The 6,525-nt window shown below is 39.3% G+C and overlaps 1 protein-coding gene across 1 annotated transcript in view; it reads right to left on the minus strand.

Annotated features, from left to right (window-relative positions):
* The window catches only part of KCTD1 (potassium channel tetramerization domain containing 1), a 99,184-nt gene extending 99,114 nt beyond the window's left edge, over positions 1-70 (minus strand). The window contains exon 1 of the mRNA XM_026843126.1: positions 15-70. The gene's annotated coding sequence lies outside the window, so the exon portion shown is untranslated. The remainder of the gene's footprint in view (positions 1-14) is intronic.
* Positions 71-6,525: the final 6,455 nt, after the last annotated feature.

Genomic DNA, 6,525 nt, shown 5'->3' on the forward strand with positions numbered 1-6,525 from the left:
CCCCCCCAACTCACACTTCCGATATTTCTCTCTCCCGGCAGCGGTCTGCTCTCCTCGCTACACCAGAGAGAAATGCAATAGCTTGGCTAAGGTAGACAGAGCAAAATACAGAGAATAGTTGCTCCAGGGCTTTGAAACCCCTCAAGGCAAGGATCAGGATACAATTAGCTCATGTCTCTACCTCCAGTCTGAATCAATCTCCGAAATAAAAGTTAAATTAAATTAACTGATCACACGGGCATAAAATTGATCTCCTTCGAAACGTGCATATAGATATATATATATATATATATCGCGTATATTTTTTTTTCGGATTTTTTTTGGGTGGAAAAAACAGTCTCATTCCAGCCTCCAACTTGCTTTTTACTCTCCTCTTGCACAGAAAAGCTGATTTTAATCGTTGTGATTAGTTTTGATGTAACGTTTCCGCGGGCGATTTCTGCAAATGGATGGAGTGTTTCTTTGCCAGAAGAGGGAAAAGCAGCAGATGATGATAATTATAAGGATTGTTGGTTGTTTCTTTCTTTCTGTCTGTCTCTCTCTTTCTTTTTATTTGTATTTAGATCTGTCTCTTCACTTTTCCGAGTTGACCTGACATTGCCATTGCACTAAGGTCGCACAACTTGTTGATTAGGATCACCTCCCGTTTTGATCGAGGGATATGTGATAATTTGGCAGTGGAGCAACACATTTTCTGTTCCCTTGGCTATATAACTTCCCAAATGACGTGTATAAAAATAAGCACATGGAGTCTGCTTTGCCCCAATCAAGTCTGAATCAATGCCTGGGGGTGATACACACACTCATTTCAAATGTTCAACCATGCAGAATTGCAAAAAAGATTGAAGGAGTTGCACTGCATTTTTTATTTTTATATTCTTCTAAAGCACCAGAAAAATTAAAAGGAAACAAATTCATGTAAGCAAATCCAGGAGTTTACCACTTAGGTTCATCTGACATTACTTGCAGATTCTACTAACTTTCCAATTGTCCAGTTGAAATGGAGCCTTGCTTTTTTTCCCTTTTCTTCAGCTGGGAGTTTGCAGCTCCCTTCTCCTGAAGAAAACAAAACCGGGGATAACCAAATAATTTATAAATCTTATTCTTTATCAGTGTTCCCTTATTCTACCATTCTTAATCTCCCACTCCACTCTATATTGCTTTGTGCAAAGCCACTGCGTATAGAAGCTGTATTAATTTTGTTGTTGTTGTTGTTGTTAGTGGGCTATTTTGTCGTAAACCCATGGGTCACCTCCCATTAGTGTCACATCCTCGCAGTATACTTTTGTGAAACGGTATGTTTCTAAGCACTTCACAGTCCATTAATTCAGAGACTTTGCTGACATTTCTTATGAAAAAGACCAGGCTGTGAGGCCAAAACTGCCCAATAAAGCCCCTGAATGGAACCAGACATGTCCAGTGAATACCTACAATTAGCTTTTTAATGATAAGTTTTTGGTATCCTAAATTAATGCAAAATATATCACCTTTTTCTTCTAAGGCAGATACTGCAGCCTAATGAATGACTAATTCTCTTGCTTAAAAATACATCTGACCCAATATATTCTTTTTCTCCTTCCTCTTCTCTTTAAATGATAAGCATAGTAATGTGGTAGGACTTCTCACATAGGAATCACACCCTTTGTGAATGGTTTGTCATTGCGGTAAAACTAGCACAAGTACCTTAGGTTAATTAACCAGAAATGGCTGACAGAAATGAAAAGAAAAAACTTTCAATAACTGCACACTTACATGCCCCAAGAAACACTCAACATGGCTTTATCTTCAAATTTTATATCTAATATTCTTCCAAAAACTAGTAGCACGCAAGGAAAAACTCCCCTTAACCACTTACACCTTCTCCAGCTGTGTTTGTGCAGAATAGCATCATTGCAACCCTTACTAGTGTTATGCAGCTCTAGCATCAGAGTAATTTTTAAGACGGTTAAGATTCTCATGGTTTGTCAATAAAAATGCAGTAAAGAAAATTTTCAGTTTTCTAGCCAGATGAAATGAATAGTTACAAGTTCAGTAGACCTGTGTCTTGACTTAACTTTCTTACAGTGTGTCACCACAAAAATTTTTATGACTCTTTCTACGTGACTGTTTTAAATGCTTCACTGCTTTTCCCTTTTAATTAAATAAATAAAGCAATGCCAGCAGCCTGGCACTTATTAGTGACCTGCATAATACAGAGAAAAAAAAAATCAGTAAAGGAACAAATTTTAATTTCAAGCTCACAAGTGGCTATTATGGAGAAAGCTGAAGAAAAATAGCAATGCAGCATCCTTTAAAAATGTGAAAAATATCCTTGTGCTGTTATTTTGCCTGCAGCAAAGAGTTTATGAAATGATGTCAACACTAGATAAGAAAAGGTGTATTTTCTTAAGAAGTAAGAAAATGTATTTATTACTTCAAGAAGGCTCATTTGGTAAAACTTTCATTTCCAAGTCAGAAAATCATGGGCTTAACTCTCACATCACATTCGTGGGATAGGGCAAATACCCACTGGGGTAGCTGCAAACTATTTTAGGTAGATAGTGTTGCCTCCATTTGTCCACTGTCATATCAGAATGGGATTGCAGCCTGGTCCTTCCCTATACATGGTGGTCAAAAACATAAATGCATATGAATAAAATGGAGGTATTCTCAAAGAAGTCGATGTTAACTGCTACACTGAAGTACTATCTGCATCTCTTTTCACAGGCAAATTAAACATTTCCATAGTACTTTCCCAGGAGAGGAGAGGAAAGACCCTGGCTTTGCTTATTCTTCCCTCTCACAGCTTTCAGTATGTGCAGCCTTCTTACCTTAACTCTGGCCTTGGATTTAGTACTGGTGTGGCCATACTCTGATCTAGGGATGAATTTTTGTCACCGAGAGAGTTCACAAGAGATCAATATAACCCTCAAGGGCTGTCACATATGTCTAAATAAGTTAGCAAGGTTTACCTTTATTAACTGCTCAGAGATAGTTTGCATACAAAGGAAAAGACATTAAACCAAATTCTGTTCTGTTTTACTTGGAGTTATCTTTTTTTTTTGAACAGGTTTACATAAAACTACATTGTGTTTGTGCATTATGAATATTTTACTGATGCTGAATAGCAACCTTAATGAGCTCAAACTGAGCTCAATATTTGATTTCTGAATTTTTCCTCGAATCGTCACCTGTTCATAATTAGCCTCTGGAAAACTGTAGTAGTTTTTCCATATCATTGTCGATGTTAACAGTTTGGAAAATTGCAGCTTTTGGAGAGGCAGGTTTTCCAACGGCTGCAGATCATATGTGTCCGTTTGCTAAAGGGCATTATTTCTGATTTAGCTGTAATCCTGTCTGGAAACAAGTACAGGGGCTCTTCTCAGGAAGGCCCTCATATCAGCTTGACCTTCTTTTGAAAGTTCTCTCCTGAAGTCCATAGGCTTCTTGTGTGTTGCAGTCTTGTTTCAAAAACATTAAGAAGAGCAGCTCAGTATGGAAATAAATGCTAGCAACAGTTGCCTGCATTAGAAATTTTGTCAGTGGCTGTTTTTTCTTTTTAGAAAAACAGAAAGGATTTTACATTGCATTTGTAGGGGGAGATTTATGAACACAGGTTCTCCAGATTTGTTTTCCCCAAGGAATGTTAAAAATAATGTCTTTTTCTTTATGACCAGTAACATTTTGATGCAGTATTTGAAGAAATTTTGTTATTTAACTGTGAAATGGATTGAAAAGTGCAAACCATACCGAACAGTGAAGTAGCCTAAGCAATAGCATTCCTTCTGCATTTGTGAGAATAACAGAGAATCAAGCCACAGGTCTACTATAGGAAGGTAGCTGAACTAATGCAGCAACAAGTACTTCTACCCTGTTTCTGTGTAGTCCTTAAGTACCGCTTGCACTTATGCCACTTATGCCCTTTTGCTCTTAATTAAAAACAAGAAGCTGAATTTCCATATTCCACTACAATTCATGGTTGTGAGGTTCTATGTTAGGCAATGCAAATGCATACAGAAACAGAAGTAGGGATGGATTTCCATGTGGATCCCTTAGATCTGCCTCAGCTGTCCAGATATGACAGTTCTGCTTGTCAGTCACTGTAAGAGGAAGTGATGTCTCTCTCTCCATCACAGCACCAAAATCTCTTGAACTCCAAGCTCACTCAGTTGTCTGCTTCAGAGAATAAGACCAGAGTCTGTGGGTAGCTGTTTCCAAGAGAAACAGCATCACTGGAGTGGGACATGAAGTTAATTTATGCCATTTTATTAGTGGTATGAAAACTCCCAGATTGAACTACGTTCTTCTCCAGAAGCATCAATTTTTAGTGTACCAAAATCTCTTGGGAGTTCCTGGGCCCCTTGTGAAGATACGGATAAGCTTATAGACTGTTTGGGTAATAGAGCACAGAGTAGCTTCACAGAAAGCCTCTCTTCAGGTTTTTGGTTCTTCCATGGGTGTCTTTTAGAAGCCTTCACTGCCCCTAAATCCCTCTGTCAGCAATGGGATCTGGAGATGCTAAGACCACCAGCAAATCATGACACTTGTGGAAAGGTGAAAAAAGAACGGCTTAGAAGTCTACATTTGAGCATGGAGGATTGAAAATGTGAACCCTGGTGTCCTTGCCTCCTATGTGTATATGCATTTATAACAAACTTCGGGAAATTCTTTGCATTTCTCTGACGTTCCCTGCTTCCCTCTTCCCTCCCCAGTTATTCCTTACCCTGAGCAGCAGTCCTTTGGATTGCTCAGTGATTGCAGCGGCTTTCTGAGGGGCACAGTGGGATAGTACCACACTGGTTTTGTTTCCTGCTTTCAGACATTTGTTGCACAGAAATGTCTGTTGCAAAATAGGTGCCAGAGGACCAACTCTGTACAACCTGTGAAGGCAGAGAGCAAATCTGAGTTCACCTCTGCTCCTGCTATCTTTTACTTTGACTGGATTTCTCCTATACACATTTGAAAACTCTCCTCCCCTTGCAAGACAGATGTTTTATTCGGATTAGTCAGTAAGCTTTCCAAAAGGACTAATGCACCCTTTCTGGGCTGGATCATGTGAAATACAAGCAGGGTTGAACATGGAAGAAACTTCAGTTGATCTAACTGTTCGGATAAAGCATGCAGAATTCAGGGCATAACTGATAATGTATCTCATGAGATTGTACAAATTGCTCTAAGATCATTCCAATTTAACTGCTCAACTCCTTCTAATTAAAGACTACACTGAGGGAAAGAGGGTGAAGTGTGCATGTGTGTGTATGTGTGTGTATGCTGGAGGAGAAGGGAAATCGGTAAGGAGAAAAATAAGCATTTGATTAAATTATTTTTGCTATTTTATATTCCAGTACCCTATAACAAAAGCGATGGTTTCTAGAGGTAGTAAAATCTGCCTCATTCTCAGTTCATCTAGTCCAGAGCCACTCAGTTTTATTTCATGGTCCTATCACCTGAGCCAGAACTGCTCACGAGAATCCCTATAACACAATGGAAGTACCTTCAGGGCACCACAGAAATTTATGTTAGTTTATCTGTGGTGATTTAACCTCTGCTGGCAACTAAGCCCTACATAGCCACTTGCTCACTCCCTCCCAGTGGGATGAGGGAGGAAATTGGAAGGGTAAAAGTGAGAAAATAACTTGTGGATTGAGATAAAGACAGTTTAATAAGTAAAGTAAAGGCTGGATATGCAAACAAAGCAAAACAAGGAATTCATTCACCACTTCCTATTGGCAGGCAGGTGTTCAGCCATCTCCAGGAAAGCATCACGCATCAGCGGTTACTTGGGAAGACAAAACTCTGTAATTCTGAACATCCCCCATTTCCTTCTTCTTTCCCCAGATTTATATGCTGAGCAGGACATCATATAGTATGGAATATGGTCAGCTGGGGTCAGCTGTCCCAGCTGAGTCCCCTCCCAACTCCTTGTGCACCCCCAGCCGACTTACTGGTGGTGTGGGGTAAGAAATCAGAAAAGGCCTCTCTGTGTAAGCACTGCTCAGCAATAATTATCAACACCGTTTCCAGTGCAAATCCAAAACGTTGCCCATACTAGTTACTTTGAGGAAAATTAACTCTATCCTAGCCAAAACCAGCACAGTATCTCTTTGTGCATCCTTTGGGTGTCAGAATCCTCTGCTTTCCTACCTATAAAAACTACTGGCTGAGCACACCTATATACAGAGACAATGAGCAGAGGTATTTGGTATTGCTAAATAACAAAGCGTATCAACAACCTTCCCTCCTGGATTTTTAACATTAAACTCACCATTCTCAGAAGTGTTACTCAACTGTGCCATGAGATTTCAGACAGAAAATTGACATTGATATTAGAGGACTCTCTTTCAGTATAGCTGTATTTCTAAACACACTCTTCCAGAAAGTGTGAGATACCACACTTACGGTAATACGGTAATACATCGAGATAGTTATTTGAAGTATGAGTTTCTGCCCAATAAACCATCCTATTCAACTGAGAAAATATTTCAGAGGGATACATAATACAGCTGCAAGAGAAACTCAGACTATGAAATCTGGATTTGCAAGAGA

The sequence above is a fragment of the Athene cunicularia genome (assembly GCF_003259725.1).
Source record: "Athene cunicularia isolate RWA chromosome 2 unlocalized genomic scaffold, athCun1 chr2_part1, whole genome shotgun sequence".
Lineage (NCBI taxonomy): Eukaryota > Metazoa > Chordata > Aves > Strigiformes > Strigidae > Athene > Athene cunicularia.